The 18141-nt window shown below is 35.7% G+C and overlaps 1 non-coding gene across 1 annotated transcript; it reads right to left on the minus strand.

The window, feature by feature from the left end:
• Positions 1-17551: 17551 nt before the first annotated feature.
• Trnav-cac (transfer RNA valine (anticodon CAC)) lies at positions 17552-17631 on the minus strand. Its single transcript has one exon. It is a non-coding gene; the product is annotated as a tRNA-Val (tRNA).
• Positions 17632-18141: the final 510 nt, after the last annotated feature.

Here is an 18141-nt window from a genome sequence, read left to right on the forward strand (position 1 = left end):
CCATTAAGTGTGGAGATTCCTTATTGGTTGACTGATGTATCTAGTTTATGCTAATTAGATAAGCTGTGTGGAATGTATAAATACTGCTCCTGTCCTGCAATAAACCGCTTCCACTCCTGCTGTATCAACGTACGCAAGTTGTTCGTCACCCCCCCAGTTATTTTGCTGCAGCCGGACTGCGGCAAACCTCACAAGATTTTGTTATTTATTTTGCATCATGTAGTCAAAATTATTTTGCATATATCTATACATTTGTCATTCCTAGAAAATTTATTTGGTCTTTTTCATAATGTTGGTCCACTGGCAATAGATTTTCATAGCTTTTGTTTATTTGCAAGTGTCTTAATTTTACCTTTATTTAAAATAAATAGCAGAATACAACAGTTACTAATAGGGCATTATGTAAAAATGTGGATGTGTAACCGATGTGATTCTGCAATCTCTATTTGGGGTAAAATTGGGAGTTCATAACCAACTTGAATCTAATGTATGAAATATGATATGTCAAGAGCTTTATAATGTTTTGAACAACCAATAAAAAAAATTTAAAAAAAAAACAGTTAAAGTGAATTTACTGGGACAATCTTGGTATTAATTAGTAGAAACAGGATAAAATATCTGAAAATTAATAGGAAAATAACACACAAAAGCACAGTTTGAATCTTTAAGTAATGAGTATTCATCATGATATGTTATCTAGGATTTTGCTGACTTGGAAGTATTTCAATGATTTTTTCTGTAATTTATTTGTTTTAATTAAAATGAATTTTCAGTGAATTACATGTATAATGAAATGGATATTTTTCTTAATAACTAAAGTTTTCACAGAATCATTATAATTTCTTTGTACACTTCTCTCTCATTTGCTTAAAATGTTTCATAATAAAAAAAAAATTAAAAAAAAATAAATATTTTCTCTATAAATCTAGATTAGCATTTGTTCTATTTGGCTTTCTTTTAGCACTTCAAATATGTCATTTCTTTGCCCTTTGGCTTCTGCATTTTCTATAGAAAAATCAGCTACCAGCCACATTGTTGATTGCTTAAAATGTTCCCGTAGAGGGGATGGGGGTGTAGTTTATACTAAGTAGTAGAGCACTTGCCTAGCATATGTGAGGCACTAGGTTCAATTCTCAGCACTATACATAAATGAATCAATAAAATAAAGGCCCACTAACAACTAAAAGAATATTTTAAAAAAATGTTCCCTTAGTATCTCACTCCACTGTTGACTACTTTTTTTTTTTAAAAAAAGACTGGTGATTGAATTTAGGGGCACTCAGCCACTGAGCCACATCCCCAGCCCTATTTTTGTATGTTTTATTTAGAGATGGGGTCTCATTGAGTTGCTTAGCACCTCACTTTTGCTGAGGCTGGCTTTGAACTCATGATCCTCCTGCCTCAGCTTCCCGAGCTGCTGGGATTACAGGCATGTGCCACAGCGCCCAGTTTGTGGCTACTTTTAATATTTTTTTTGTCTTTGGTTTTCAGCAAGCAACTCTAACGTGCCAATAGGAATTTTACTTGTATTTATTGTCCTTGAGGTTCACAGAGATTCTTAAATCTGTGGGTTGATGTTCTTTATCAATTCTTCAGTGTTCCACTTGAATCAAATGTATGAAATATAATATGTCAAGAGCTTTGTAATGTTTTGAATAACCAATAAAAAAATTTAAAAAATTCTTCAGTGTTATCCACTACTATCTCCTCAAATATTGTTTTCCATTCTGCCTTTATCCTGTTATTCTACTTGCCTATAAGACTATTTCACTGGCCTACATATCCTTTATGTTCTCTTATTTCTATCTCTGTTCTTCATCTTTTTTAATACTGGCTATGGGCCCATCTTTTAATAATCTACTATGTCTAGGGTGTCATAAAACCATTCTGAATTTTTAATTTCAGATATTACAATTCTTAGTTCTAGATTTTCTACTTGATTCTTATTCAGGTCTCTATTGAAAATCTACATTTTTCATTTTTCATACATCTTGTCCAATCCTTCGCAATATTTTCCTTCAAGTATTTGCATTAGTTGTTTAGAGTTCTTCTCTGCTAACTTCAGCATCTAGGTCCTGAGCCAATCTGCTGCCACTGGCTCCATTGCCTCTCAGCTATTGCTCATATTTTCATAACTCTTCACATGCCTAACATTAGGAATAACTAGTAAATAACTAGAGACTGTAGATTACACATTTTCTTCCAGAGAGAACGCCTTCTTCTGTTTGTTGAGTGAATCAGGTGAGACTATAAGGACCTGATGCTATTATTCACTTGTAGTTTTACTAAGATCAGTCTATCTGGGCTTTTGATTAAAAACCTGGCAGGTCCTAAAACACTGAGGGATTCAATTTGGGCCTAAAGAACTTTGGAACTTAACTTTTTGGCTGCCTGCCACATGTAGCTTCAAAATACAGCAGTTATTTTGAGTCCTGTACTTTGACAGGACTTTATCTCCTAAGTCCTTCAAGATGACAGAGATTTCACTGATTTAAAAAAAAAAAAATCAGTTCAGCTCCTTAGCCTCCTTTGCTGCCCTAGAATTCAGCAAATGTTCTGTTGGAAAACTGCCCATATATTTAAATCATTTACCATTTCTGTCTAAAGCTCCACTTCTTTTTCTCTGCCCCAGCTAAGCCATATTTTAATCCTCATTTGGAGTTGTACATGCCTTTAAAGAAGAAAATGTCAGGTGATTGTCAGCTCACCTAGAAATGGCTTTCTGAGACTTTATTTCATCAGCTTTGTTTTAAAAAAACTTTCATTTCTCTTTGATTTTTTTAAAAATCAATTTTTATAATTTATCTCTTCTAGTTCTTATAGTATGCATATTGATCTGGCACGATCACCTACATCTTTCCCGAAGTGGAAGACTATTTGGTTGTGTTTATCTTATTTCATGCATTTTTTGCATCTTATACTTGTGCTTTCCTGCTTTTCCTTTTTTATCCTTTCCTGTCTTTACTGATTTGATCTGCTGGTTTAGTATAATAAAGATCAAATCTACTTTTATTTTTTAACCATCAGCTTTAAGTTTATTTTATTTTTTAGAGAGATAGAGAGAATTTTTTTAAATATTTTATTTTTTAGTTTTTGGTGGACACAACATCTTTATTTTATTTTTATGTGGTGCTGAGGATCGAACCCAGCGCCTAGTGCATGCCAGGCGAGCGCGCTACCACTTGAGCCACATGCCCAGCCCTATGTTTGTGTTTTAAATAGCATTAGTTAGTATCTATGCCAGTGATTTCTCACTTTTGTCAAAGGTCAGTTTAGCAATTTCCTAATACCACTTCTACCATCTGATTTCTTCCTTCTGATTCAATATAATTCTTACTGCTCTAGCTTTATAATAGTTCACTAGTGAGAGAAGACCAATTAAAAATTTATACAATCTTCATCCCAAAACAATCTTTATATTACTCTCATTCCTGAATGCTGGCTTATCTGTGTATAGATTTTTCAGGCTGCAAATTATTATTACCTTACAGGTGGAAAAAAAGTACTCTGTAGTCTTCTGTCCTTTCTTCTATTCTGAGACTATTTATCAGTCCTCTATTTTTTATAAATTGAGACACCAATTATCAATCTGTTGTTTCTCCATAGGCAATCTATCTTTATGATGCCCTTAAAATCTTCTTCCAGGAGATTGGTATTCTATCCATGTACACTTGTTCTATCAAAATATACTTCTGAGATCAGAAAAAATCAGACAAATTCATGGTGGTAGAGCCGTGGACTATTACAATATACTTAATTGCAAATTTCTTTTACTTTTGTCTTTGACTCAAGTACTTCATCAATCTGAAAACCCATATTTCTTTAATTTTGGAAAAATCTTCATCAATTACATGAACATTGCCTCTTTCATTTTCTCCATAATATCTATTAACAGATGTATATTTGATATATTCATTCTATACTCCATATGGCTTAACTTACCTTTCATATTTTCAAACTTTATTTCTCCTGTTCAGATTTATCATTTCTTTCTTTCACTGTGTCTGAGTGAAGTATTTAATTTTTTGTTTTTATTGCTTTTAGTTCCTATGTCTAATTCATAATGTGAAAAACAATGGTTAAATGTTAATGTCCCTTTTAGCCCTCATACCCAAAAGTTCAAAGTTGGCTGGATTTATCACACTTTTTTTCTGAATGGAAGATCAGTGTCTCAAATAACTTTTCTTGCCTCTCTAGAAAATTCTGTAACTGTTAGTTTCTGGTTAAAAATATCTCAATGCATTAGAAGATCTTTGTTGCAACATGAAATCATCTCTGAAAACTCTGTAGATCAATTTTCAGAATTCAGGAAGATAGATTTCAACTGAAGAGGAGAATAAATGATAAGGAGAAGAATCATTTTTCAACAGTGCAGTTAGTACTAACCAATCTGTATCCTGGGAAATCGGAATCTTTATTTCAAAGAAAGCAAAAGAGAGGCTGAAGGAGTCTAATCCAGGTACCTGATTAGTTTAAATGCTATTGTATCTCCAGCACTTGGTCTTAATTGTCTCCTCTTGAACACTCAATACCTGCATTCATGTTGCCTGGCCCCAGGGACACAGAGCAGCCCACTGTCCCCACTGAAAGGAAATGAAAAATCTGCTGATGCTAAACAGACCTCCTTCAGCAACCATAGCCATCTAAGCACTGTGTCCTGCCGAGTGATTAATGACCGTTCTTTTCCCTTTACGTTTAAGAGCAACGTGTTGCAGAAAGGAAGAGAGGAAAACAGAATGAAGAAGAGGGTTGAGGAAGAGAATGGACAAAATATAAAGTAAAAGAGAACAAACTATATGAGAGAAGAGGGAAGAAGCAATTTCTCAATATAAAATAGAGAACTGGCCAAAACTATGACTTTCTACTCATTATAGAATTCCACCTCTATGGTAAGAAGGTCATGTTATTTAGGCGTACCTTACCTAAATCTACTGAGTCACTGTTTTGAAGAGTAAAGGAAAAGTTAAAAATGAATCTTCTCATGTTTTTAAGTCATCTATCTCTGACCTCAGAAAGAAATGATGCTCCATTATAACTTTTGTCAATTGTACCTCCATGGCTATCCTTTAGGAATTTAAATACATTGGGAGAGGTAAAGATTTAAGGGGAATGGTGTTTAGCACATTGGTAACTTCTCTTCCTCTCTGCGTCTTCTAGCATTCCTATTTCTTATTAATGATTCATTTTCATGTGTGTATGAGGAATATGAAATAGCAACATCTGTCATCTCATTTATTGACATAGTCGATTTTCCAGATCCAACTCCCTAGGCCAGTGTCTGCTTTCTCCTTCACTCTCTCCAGGGTGTTCAGTGGTTCTGTAATGTAGAAAAAAACTGCTGCCAGAGACTTATACATTAGGAAGGCTAGTGATTTTTCATCAACATCAGCTTAGTTAAAGATACAAAAGCTAATTCCCTTCTTCATTTTCAGGACCTGCTTTGGGCTTGCATGTACTGGATTGTCAACAACTTTCCATTATGCTATAGATCTCTTGTTAATATGGGCCCCGTTCACTGGGGTTTGACGGTTGTATAGGGATGACTCCTGGTAAACATTTTGCAGAAGAATTGGTGGAAAGAAAGGGGGAAAGGGTACTTAGAGGTATTAGTGCAGTTAAGGTTTCAAGCAGCCAGCAGCTGAGAATCAAAACTCATGCACACGAAAGCAAACAGGTTTACTTGAATGGAGCAGAAAATAATTAGAGGTTAAAGATCAACCATAAATAAGAACACTTGGGTTGAGGATGTAGCTTGATGGTGAGGCACTTGCCTAGAAAGTGTGAAGCCCTGGGTTCAATCCATAGTACTGGGGTGGGGGAAAGGCATAAATAAATAAGACCAGCAATACTTGCAGGCAGCCTAAAAGACCAGTATGAAGCATTCAAATTATTTTTTTAAAGAGAGAGAGAGAGAGAGAGAGAGAGAGAGAGGATAGAGAAATTTTAATATTTATTTTTTAGTTTTTCGGCAGACACAACATCTTTGTTTGTATGTGGTGCTGAGGATCGAACCCGGGCCTCACGCATGACAGACGAGTGCGCTACCGCTTGAGCCACATCCCCAGCCCTCAAATTAATTTTTAAAGACAACAGAAAATCATGTAAATTTCTGGAAGACTATTAGTAGATCTTAGAGGAGACTACTCAATGCATGTAGTGAAATTTGATCAAAATTTTCAAGAAAGAAGTTTCTTCCTTCTGTATAAAGGGCAACCAGAGGAGGTAGGTGGCTGACAAGGGAAACAATTTTGATTTTGTGGACATTCTAAGGTGTCATATGACTACAGAAGGCCCAGACTAGAATGTAGATTGAAAAGTGGCAGGGAAGGATGGCTCTGAATGGCTCTGAAATCTGAGATAAAGAGCTGGAATGACTTAGAGATACACTAGTCATGGAGGTGTTGGAGGAAGAAACTGAGAGTCCTACTATAACGTACTGTGCCAAAAGAGCAGGATGGTGGTGGGCCACTGACAGGGAGGGAAAGCTGGGAGGAGTGCAGGTCCTGTCTATGCTGCAGCATGCATCTGCTTGCCACCTCCTTATTAATGCAGGTTTTATGACACAGGTGTAATAATTAACCCAAATGGCTAGCAGATGTGGCTATCCATCTTTGGGCATATTGGCCTCCAAACAGTCTCCCAATCAGCAAATTCTCAAGTAAGGCCAAAGAAAATTAAAGAAAATAAATTCTGTTGATATATTTATGGAGGCCACCTGGATAGAAATTTGACAGCTTAAACCTTGCCTGGATGCCAGGCAACTAAGGAAAGGTCAAAGCCCCTGGAACAATAGGGTTTGGGAAGCCAAAGAACAGACATGGAGCAGAAGTGTTCAGTCACATTGCATCTCAAAAAGATTAAAAATGGAATTTTACTTTTCAGGTAAAAACATTGCTAAAATTTCTATCTCTATCTCCCCAAAATCTGCCTTTGTTCTTTGACAAGAATCTCGCTATTTTTTTCCAAATGCATTCCCCACTCTAACTAAATCCGTCCATCAATCAATGAATGAAGGTTTTGTTTACATATCAGTCACTTCTTCTTCCTTTTGACTACTACTTTCTTGATTCATGCTCTTAAATTTATCTCTTCTATTGTAAATAGTCAGTTACTAGTCTCCTGCCTACATTCTTGTCTTTCTTGCCAAAGCAATCATTCTAAGTTGCATTTTTTGGTCATATTGTTTACTTGTTTAAAACTTTTAGCACTTCCCCATTTCCTATTAAATAAAATCAAAGCTCTTTGCCTGTTGTTAAGGTTTCTATCTAAGTTAGGTTCATTTTATCTACCTACTGTCATTGCTACATGAGCCACCTCTTTGGACAAATTTATTAATCCCAACCCTGTAAAATAGCTCTTCCCTTCTTTTGCTGCTTACATACTGCCTGACTTGAAATGACTCCTTTCTCTACCCTTGTTCAAAACCATAATTTCAAACTTTTGAGGATAAACTTGTAGCTTACTTTTATTTATTTGGTCATTCAAAAAATATTTATTAAACTAAAACTATGTGTCAGGCACTGATACAGGTTTTAATACAGTGGCGAAAAATAGACAAGGTCATTGCTTTCATGGTCTTTCCATTTTACGTGGGGAAAATGTCAGAAAACAAATAATTCAAAGAAAATAAATGGAATAAATTAAGATAGTGAAAAAAGCTGTGAGGAATTGTCAGAGTTTCTAGTTCAAGGTAAGATAGAGTAAGCACATTTCTCCCTGTTTCTTCTAACTACCCTGATAAAATCTTGACAGAATGCATAAAGCAACAATTTTAGGATTTTATAACCTAAAGGGCAACAGACATATTTGAAAAGAATACCAGAATTTTGAGTATCACCAGAGCAGTAATTGGTTTACCAGTTTTTTCCTCCGGCATCCTCCAGACCAAACTTATTACAATATGACTCTATAAATTCATAGTGCAGACAGGGAGAACTCTAGGAAAAACCCTTAATTTCTGGATCAAGAAATGGGGAAAGACAAATAATAATGCACAAAGAAGGAACACAGAAATCCTCCCTTTTTTTCACATTTTCTTTCCTTCCATTATCTTATTTTAAGTCCCCAACCTTATGGTGGCAGTGACAGTGGAAGGCCTTGGGAACCCACAGGAGACTGGATTTTTGAAGGATAGGAACCCTCCTTGCCATTCAGGCAGGCAGCAGTTCCAAGAGGGTAGGGTCAACACCTTTTGCATGTCTTTTTCTCACTATTCTTGTATTGATCCCTGATGTAGGTGCAGTTATTAAAGTTAGTGACAGAATGGAAGAAACTACACCACCAGTTTTCTAGCCAAAGCACACCAAAAAATAGGAGCTCCAAGGATATGGAAGGTACCAGGAAGATGGCTGAGACAAAGGAAGTCGGAAAATGACTTATATATATTCCTGAGCTCACTCCATAGTTTACACACATGGCCCTGATCACAGTCAGATACTATACACTGGCAAGTCAGCTAATAGATATATTCTGCTTCAGGTCCCTGATTAGCAAGCACTTTGTGCTACCAGATGGTGCACACAAAGGACAGGTCTGAATGGTGCTGCCATGGCTTAGAAGACACAGCTGACACTGGGATAGCACCAATGAAAAGTGGGTTGGGAATCATACCCGAGTCTAACCAGTTCAACTACATGTGAAAGCAAAAACATCAGCATCTCGCATAGGACTTATACAAGTCTCCTAGCACCATATTCAAAATTTCTAGGATAAAAATCCAAAATACTTCAGTGTGAGAACCTGGAATATCTCAAATTGTCCAAGAAAAGACAATCCATAGATGCTGATACAGAGATGACACAAATGTCAAAATGATCTGACAAAAACTAAAAGGAACGATTTCTAAAAATGCTTCATCGATAAGCAACACTCAAATTTGTGAACACTCAAATCCAGCAGAATTCTAGAAAGTCATGGTAAGAAATAGAAAACACAAAGCAGCAGCTTTGGCTTTGAAAATTGTAGAATTAATTACCAAAACTTAAAAAAAAAAAAAAAGCTCACAGGATCAATAGCAGAACGGAACATGACAGAGGAGTAAGAAAACTTGAAGATAAACTAACAAACAGTATGCAATATAGAAAACAGGGGGGGGGAAAGACTGAAAAAGTATAACAGAAGTGACTTGGGGACATATGGGACAATAATACCCCAAAGATCTGACATTCTGAAATTCGTTTCATCGAACTGCCAAAAGAGAGAAAAAAAGGGAACAGTGCTAAACCAAAGAACTGAAGATATAAAAGCTAAAAACGTTCAAAATTTGGTCAACAACAGGTGTCCACAGATTGAAGAATCTGAATAAACTGTGATCAGAATATACCAAAAGAAATCTATGCCCAGATTATCATAATCAAAACTCTGAAAATTGAACACAAAGAACACATCTTGAAAGCAGCCAGGAAAAAAAATGTATTAATTTTAGGACTACCTAAAGTTAAAATCCACAAAGGCCAGAAAAAAAGTGGTACATTTTTTATTACTTGACAGAAAAGAACTGTGTACTCAGAATTCTATACACAGAGGAAATATCCTTCAAGAATGAAGGTGGGATAAAGAAACATTAAAACATTAACATCATCTTATGGAATTTTTAATGTAAAATATAAAATATCTATAAACTTAAAAGTGGGAGAACAAAATGGACATACAGTGATAGGTTTTTTTTTTTTAATTCCACAGGGAGTTACAAATTTTGACTCTAAGTACTTAGGTTGTGAAAATGATCTCTTTCTATATATATTTCTAGAGCAGCCTCTTTAAAGAAACATACAGAACAAAGAGTCAAAACACAATATATGAACTAAAATGGAATATTAAAGATATGAAGATAACACAAGAGAAGGCAGAAAAGGAAAATAAAAATTTTTTAAAAAAACAGAGGTAACAAGCAGAAACTACATAAGAAATGGTATACATAAATACAAACATCAATAATTTTATTACATGTAATTATAGTTGAAGAATTCAATACTTCTTTATCAGAAGATAGAACCAACAGACAGAAAATCAGCAAGGACATGGAACATGGACCAACTATGGCCTCTGGGCCAAATACTGCCCATATATAGCCTGTTTGTGTGCAGCCTATAGGCTAAGATTGTTTTTTTTTCATTTTTTAAAGATTGTGAATGTGTGTTAGAGATTGTATGTGGCATGCAAGCTTAAAATATGTACTTGCTTTCCCTTTAGAGAAAAAGTGTATGGACACTTGATAGAGCAAAACTGAACAACACTATCAAACAAATGGATCTTATAATATTTATAGAACATTCTATTGAAAAGATGTGTGTGTGTGTGTGTGTGTAAAATGAAAAGTATATATTCCATTGAAAAGCATACTAAAGAACATAAGGTAAATCTTATCCTATGTCAGTAAACTCATCTTAAAAAATTTAACAGAATTCAGCCAGAGAAAGTATATTCTCTGACAGTAATGAAACTAAACCAGAAATAAATAACATAAAAATCAGAAAATTTCCCAACTGCTTCGGAACCAAATGATACACTTATAAATAACTGATGAAGTAAAGAGGAAGACTCAGAAAAAATTTGAAAATGTACACAACCCAAAGAAATTTAAATACACCATATGAAACTTAACAGGTAAAATAGTGCTTAGAGAAAATTTTGTACCACTAAAAGCATATATTAGGGAAAAAAAGGAATTTATATTCATAAATAAAGTTTCTACCTTGGGAAATCAGAAAAAGAAGAGTAAAGTAAACTGAACCCAAGCATAATGTGATGTTAGAAATGAACAGATATATAGATCATGATCATAGGAGAAGAGATTGACACAAATAGAGCCACTTTACATAAAACAAAAGTACAGAAACAATCCATGGAAAAAGGATATTCTTTCTCCCCTCCACTCCCCCCCTCTCAATTTAACTGGGGAATTGAATTCAGGGGTGCTTTACTAGTGAGCTCCATCCCTACTTATTTTATTTTTAATTTTGAGACAGGGTATCCCTAAGTAGCTGAGGGTCTCACTAAATTGCTGAGGGTGACCTTGAATTTGTGATCCTCCTGCCACAAACTCCCAAATAGCTGGGATTACTGGTGTGTGCCACTGCATCAGCCACAGGCAGTCTTTTGACAAATGGTTTAGGTGACCTTATACTGCTACTACCACCGCGTGATTATTTGGGAACTGAAAATGAGAGAATAGAAGAAATAGAAAGTTTAAAAAGGGGAGGATTTCTGCATTCCCTCTGCATACATTTTTATTTGTCTTCCCACTTCTTGAGCCAGAAATCCAGGGTAATTCCTAGAGTTCTTTCTGTCTGCACTCAGATGCCCACTTCTATGTTCCTACACGTTGAGGTTAGCCTAGGGGATACTGAAGGAAAAACAAAGTACATCAATTGCTACTTCAGTGATAGTCAAAATTCTGGTCTTCCAGCTGGGCATGGTGGCATACATCTGTAATCTCAGTGACTTGGGGGCCTGAAAGAGGAGGATTGCAAGTTTCAGGTCAAGTTTTCAAGTTTGTCAGTAACTTAGCAAGACCCTGTCTCAAAATAAAAAATAAAAAATGATGAAGTATAGCTCAGAGGTTAAGTGCTCCTTGGGTTCCAAGTACAAGAAAAAAAAATTCTGAGCATCTTTCTAAATATATCGGCTGCCCGCTGGGCACAGTGGTGCATGCCTGTAATCCCAGAGGCTTGGGAGGCTGAGGCAGGAGGATCGCAAGTTCAAAGCCAGCCTCAGCAAAAATGAGGTGCTAAGCAACTCCGTGAGACCCTGTATCTGAATAAAAAATACAAAATAGGGCTGGGGATGTGGCTCAGAGTGCTCCTTAGTTCAATCCCTGGTACACACACACAAAAAATAAATCTTAAAACTGTTGGTTTACACATTCTAGGTGTGTATCATGTTCTGCCCATTTTAAGAAAGAAGAAAAGAATATTTTCTTACAAAGAATTTAGTGCATAAGCCTGGGGTAGAGTTGGTTTCTATCCTTCTGCTCTCTACCCTAAACACTCTTGCCTAAACACTTTGGGTGCTTTTTTTCACATTGATTTTATTATTTTTTAAAAAAGTCCTTAATTATCCTATAAGTCTCCAAGGACTGGCCCGGCCTAATTTATCACATGTATCCTCGTGCCTTGGCAATATGCCCTGCTCAGCAATCCCTGCTCTCTGAAGCATGTCTTCCTGCCAATCCCAATGCAAACCATCCTTCCTATCTTTGTCTTACCTCTGGGCATCTGCCATTATTTATACTTGAATATCTAGTTACTTGACCACTTTAAAATGTATCTTAGAACTGGTGGATCTGACACTGATCTATAGGTTGAGTGGCCTGGGCTCTGCAGGCCTGAGGCTCACTATTGGAATGGATATCGGTCAAAGGAAATAGAATAGACCACACTCTCCCAAATACCCAGAGTAGAGTTGAAAATGAGGCTCACAAGAACAGGGAACTCTTTCAAAATTGCTCCTTGAGGGTACACCAAAAGCAAAGTAGCCTAATTCACTTTGCAAATTCCTAGACACCTTCCAAGAAATTCTGTAAGTGCATTAGAAGAAAGGGTGTGATGGTGCTCGTGAATAAAATTAAAGTGGTAAGGCAACTGAATGACATCTTTACTTTGCTATTTATTAAGAAACACATTAGCAAAATTTCCATCTTAAGTTGTTTTCTGAAATGACAAACATCCAGTGGCCTGAGATCAGAATGAGCCCTCTTCCTGTGATCCTGCCCGGACCTCAGCCCCATCTGTACACCATAGGATGATGGGCAGGAAGTAGGCACTAGCCTTGTGTTCAAAGAGTTGTATCTGGAATCAAGAAACAATACAAAAATGTAAAGGGAAAAATGATAAACTCCATATAGTATAGACATAAAGAAAATGTATTTTTAACTCCAAATGATTGATTTTATTTATATTACCACTTTATAATTTACTGGACCGGTTCAAATGCATTTATCATAATATAGTACTATAGTTTCAAAAATTTTTATTTGCCTCATTTGGTTTTCATTTGACATACACATATTTATTTACCAAGAACTGTGATTATCAACCAACTAAATTTATTTCTATTAATCACTGCACAAGCTAACCTGCTTTTTAACCATCTTTAGGATAAAACTTCACACAAAGTATCTAAGAAAAATAGAACTTCATTGGAAGTTTCTACTTCCTTTTAAAAGAATGTGCAAGATTACTGCAAGAAAACAATAATGCTGTTATGCCAAAATAATCTGCAAGATTTGGACTGAGAACACTGACAGAGTGGAGTCAGAGGAAAGAAAGTATCGCCTTGGAGAAATCAAAGGAGAGGGACTTCATTGGAAAATGAACCAGCCATATTTTGCTTCTGTCATTTCCCACTTGAAGGGTACAGATTACTTTGCTTCTTCCTTTGTGCCCCGGCTGCACTTGGGCTTCAGCTACCGTTGGTCATCCACTTTTTATTCCCTGACATTTGTTAACATCTTTCATTTATTATTGCCTCTTTTCTCATTTACTGATATTTGTTAAAAGGATTTCTTTACTATCATCATACTGGGAAATATTGGTAGACAGATATGATAACCCCAAAATGCATAAAGTTGATTTTTTTTATCATATCTCACCAATAAAGCCTTGATTTGAAAAGGAAGTACCTAATTGTCCTCGTGATGTTTATGATATTTTAATGAAGTTGAACAAAACGTAAATGATTGTTGATATAGTGTCTATATATACACACGATATTGTTCATCTAGGCACATATTTGGCAGATGGTGCAAATCAAAATTTTGGCAAAACTCCATTTATTATATAAACGTCTTTCTACAGAAAATGAAAAGTTCTTACTGTTGTATTATACATCTTCTATATCTTATAAACAAAGAGGGATATGATTTGCTTGCCCAGCGTATTGAGACTTTCATAATAAATTTTGGGTCACTTGCAGGTTCCTTGAAGTATTCAGAAGCACTTAATAATTTTTTTTTTACTTTATAGGAAGTGATGGAGACAGCCTTAGACATGTGTCTACAAGATGGTTATTATTGATCCAACAATGGAAAAGATGCTTAAGATGTTAGACTGCAGTAAAATCATGTTTCAAAGTGTAGAATGAGAAGAATATTCTTCTCTAATTTAGAAATATATTAAGGTAAAAAAATTGGAGAAAAGAATTACGGTAAAACAGAAATTTATATGCCGTTATCCAAAAAATGTTTGATGATCCTTCAAGAGGCCCTAAGAATCCTAGAAAAAAGTTGCATGATCACATCTGAGTTGTTTAACATCATGAATGCTGTGACAAAACTCATACTGAAATAGACTTTTTAAAAAATAAAACTGCTTTAGAAGGAAGGAAGGAAGTTTATTCAAATTAACACAATCGCTGAGAAAAAGTGATTTAATATATGATGCTACCTAATATATTTCAGAGTATTTTAAAATGATGGACATTTCAGGTTTAAATAGTGCATTCATTTTTTTATTGCTTTATAACATATTACCACAAACCTAGCAGCTTATTAAAAAATTCATTTCTTGTCTCTCTATAGATTGGAAGAGTGAATCTGGTGTCACTGGGTCCTTTGATCAGGGTCTTTAAGTCTGAAATCAAGGTTATCAGGCAGCTCACAGTTCCCTTGTAAACTTCTACAAAGAGTTCTGTTTACTTTCTTAGAGCCACCAGTAAATTATAGAAGAGAAACAATATGTTACTCTTGGGTATGGTAGGCTAGTTCAGAACACTAACTTTCTAGTTGCTAAGACTGTTCTTAGTAGATTAGTCCAAAGTTAGGCCAATGGCACAGATACAAAACAGCTATTCAATTTAGTGTTTTAAAAATTCAGCAAAATTCAGACCAAACAACTGGAAAATTATATTTTGCAGTTGCCAAACATCTACTTAAGCCTGAACATCTGGATGAACAATCATCCAGATGTTTTCAAATGGCTAGACATTCAGCAACATGATTACCAAATATGATTGAAGAAAAGCTTTGTAAATATTGAGGGATTTTAAATGTCAGATGTAGTCTTCAACTAATTTGTGGATGGGTTATCTCCTTCAGTTTTTCTCCCCATACTTTTTGACCACTTTCATAGCCTCTAACACAGAAAGTATTAATTTTCTATCTGGATACTTGTATAGCCAAACAGTATGTTATTCAATATCATGAGATACATTATAAACAATCCTAAAATTTAATTTGAAATGAATTAATCTGACCCACATATTGGAACACAGGGCCTAAATTTTTTTCATTTTTTTTTCTGTTTCAAGTAGTATCTTTCATTTTTAACGTTTTAAATAATTCTGTGTCCTCTTTTAGAAATGAGATTTTGTTTCCTGTACTTTAATAACACCAGAGAGTTTTGCAGAAAGAGAAAGAAAGATAAAACAGTGCATCAAACCCTGTTCTTCATTGGCCTCTGCCTAAATCCTGCCTGTTTAAGGAGAACATCAACTGCCAGTCCCTTCCGGGAGTTTCTTGGTTTGTGACATCAATTTTTTAATTAATTTCTTCTTTCACTGATGACAGAGAACCAGTGAATGAAATACTGAACGAGATGTCATGGTGGTACAAAGGAAGCATAATAGTACAATGCTGTGGAATCTATAAACTTTTATACTTCTTAACTCAGTATTCCCATAGCACAGCAAGATGGACAATGTAATACCCATCTCTTTTATGTATATATGTATATTTATTTTTTAGTTGGACACAATACCTTTATTTTGTTTATTTATTTTTATGTGGTGCTGAGGATTGAACCCAGGGCCTCACACGTGCCAGGTGAGTGCTCTACCAGTGAGCCACAACCCCAGCCCCCTGTAATACCCACCTTATAAGTTAAGAAACTTTCCAAGATGATGAGTCTTCAATGTGGATCTTACTTCAAATCCAATGGTCTCCCGAAACTAGTTATATTTTTCATTATCATTTCACAAACTTACTTATTAAGACTAAATGAATACATGTTTTGTCAAATGTTTAGTCCAAATGTTCTATCAAGCACTTTGGTAAGTGGAACTTATGGTCATCACCGCCAGCAAATTCTTTTAGGAGTGTTTCTCAGACCTCTTTGCCATCAGCTAAGACCAGGGACTCCCATTTAGTTACTTGATGGCCTCTTTATGGCCAGTACAATAATCAAACTCAGTACTCTCATCTTATCTCTCATCTTACACAAACCTTGGTTTGTTGTGTTATTGGAAAGATTATATATGACAGGAAGGTACATAGGCTGTAGCAGAAAGGGATATGGCTCTAGGACTAGACTTTCCTGGTACCAATTGCCATTTGAGTTGCTTATCTCTTTGCTCTTGGGAAAATTTTAATTCAATTTTCTAAGGCTACATTTGCTTATTTGTAAAGTAGGAATTATAATAGTTCCTAATTTATGAAGCAATTTGGGAAATTAAATGGAAAAGTGCATACAGAGCAATTAGCACAGGGGCTAGAATAAATAAATCCCCAACAAATCTTGAGGATAACTGCTCTTTGTACATGCAATTTGTATGTGGAAACAGGTTTCAAAGCAATAGTGTACCAGCACAAAAAGAAACACTTGGGGCTGCTGGTAGAAAACTTGGGAGTTTCTTGCCATTTATTGTTTCCTTCTAAGAAAACAAAAGGAAAGAAGAGACTTCTGTCATTGTAGTCTCTCAGTTTACCCAAAGAATCATAGACCAGCTGAAACAAATTGCGAGGACAGCCAACTCTAAGGTTGTAAGCAAATTGCAATCACTACACAGACCATAGGAAATTCCAAAAATTTTGGAAAAGTACAGACATAAAAGAATCTCATTTGACACTCAAATCCTTGGCTTGGGACAATAACAAAAATGTTCCCAAGGACAGCAGAGACCTTTCCCATTGTTCCACTCAGCATTCCACTCAGGACTTAATGACAGAAGGCGTTGTAGTTGTAATTATTCTCCTCTGGGTCCCACCCCAGCCGTCCTCCAGCAGGCTCTATGCAGCCCTGCCCAATCCCTGCAGAAAGGAAAAGACACATAAGGGGGATGTTTGTGGCCAGACTGTCTCCAATTAGTCAAAATGAGAACAATGATTGGCTTTTCCTCTGGGGCAGCTTGGGGAAAAAAAAAATCCTTCACTGCTGGGTGGGACAGGGAAAGAATTTTTATCCCGTGGATCAAATTCCTTAAAGGAATCTTTAGGGATGCATAATGATTGTGACCCATTCCACCCAGGTGGTCAGAGCCTCAGAAATTCAGAAGACATATGAGGAAGCAGCCCTAGAAAGAATGATGCACTTCTAAACCACTGCTTCTCAAAGGCCTAGGCATATAAGCATTGCCTGTGTGTTTATTCTATTTATTCATTCATTTTTATAATATAAAAGTATTTTGGGTACATTATTGTTATACATGATAGATTCATTATGTCACATTGGTACATACACATAATTTGATCAATCTTATCCCTTAGTACCTTCCCTTTCTTCCTTCATTTCCTGAAATTTGCTTTCTCTATTGATTTAATTGAAATTAGTATTATTTTATTTAGTGACATATATGTGTATTTACACACACACAAACACTTATTTTTATTTATTTATTTTTGTGGTGCTGGGGTTTGAACCCAGGGCCTTGTGCATGTGAGGCAAACACTCTACCAACTGAGCTATTCTTAGCCTCACACATTTATTTTTAAAAGGCACGTTCCAGAGTTGAGTCTCATCCCTGAGAAACTGAGTTGGTAAACCTGGAATAGAGCCCCCAAATCTGAAATCTTACCAAGAACCTGTTTCTAAGAATAATTCTGTTCTAGGTGATCTGTACAGTCAAGTTTGAGAAAACTGTCCTGAATGGCTGGTAGGGAATGGCAGCTAAGAAGTCTGAGGCTCAGCTTCAAATGAAGCTAATTTTCTCATTCCTGATCAACAAAATTTTGCTAAGGTAGTAATGACTAACAGCATCAGGATTCAGAAATGATAATCAGATTAAAATGCAATATCAGACTCAAATTCTAACTCATAAACCCAAGGACTGGAAAAATCATAATTTTCTAAGACTCCCAATTCTCTAAATACCTGTGAGTAAAAAATTAGGATTCTAGGTTGAATAAGCGGGGCAATGTATGTAAATGTGCCTGCAAATTGTAAAATGCTCGATAAATACCTGCTGTGGTGCTTGGTGGGATACTAAAAT

This window comes from Marmota monax, unplaced genomic scaffold (genome assembly GCF_021218885.2).
Source record: "Marmota monax isolate L192 unplaced genomic scaffold, Marmota_monax_Labrador192_F-V1.1 WCK01_AAM20220418_F8-fsc00087, whole genome shotgun sequence".
NCBI classification, from domain to species: domain Eukaryota; kingdom Metazoa; phylum Chordata; class Mammalia; order Rodentia; family Sciuridae; genus Marmota; species Marmota monax.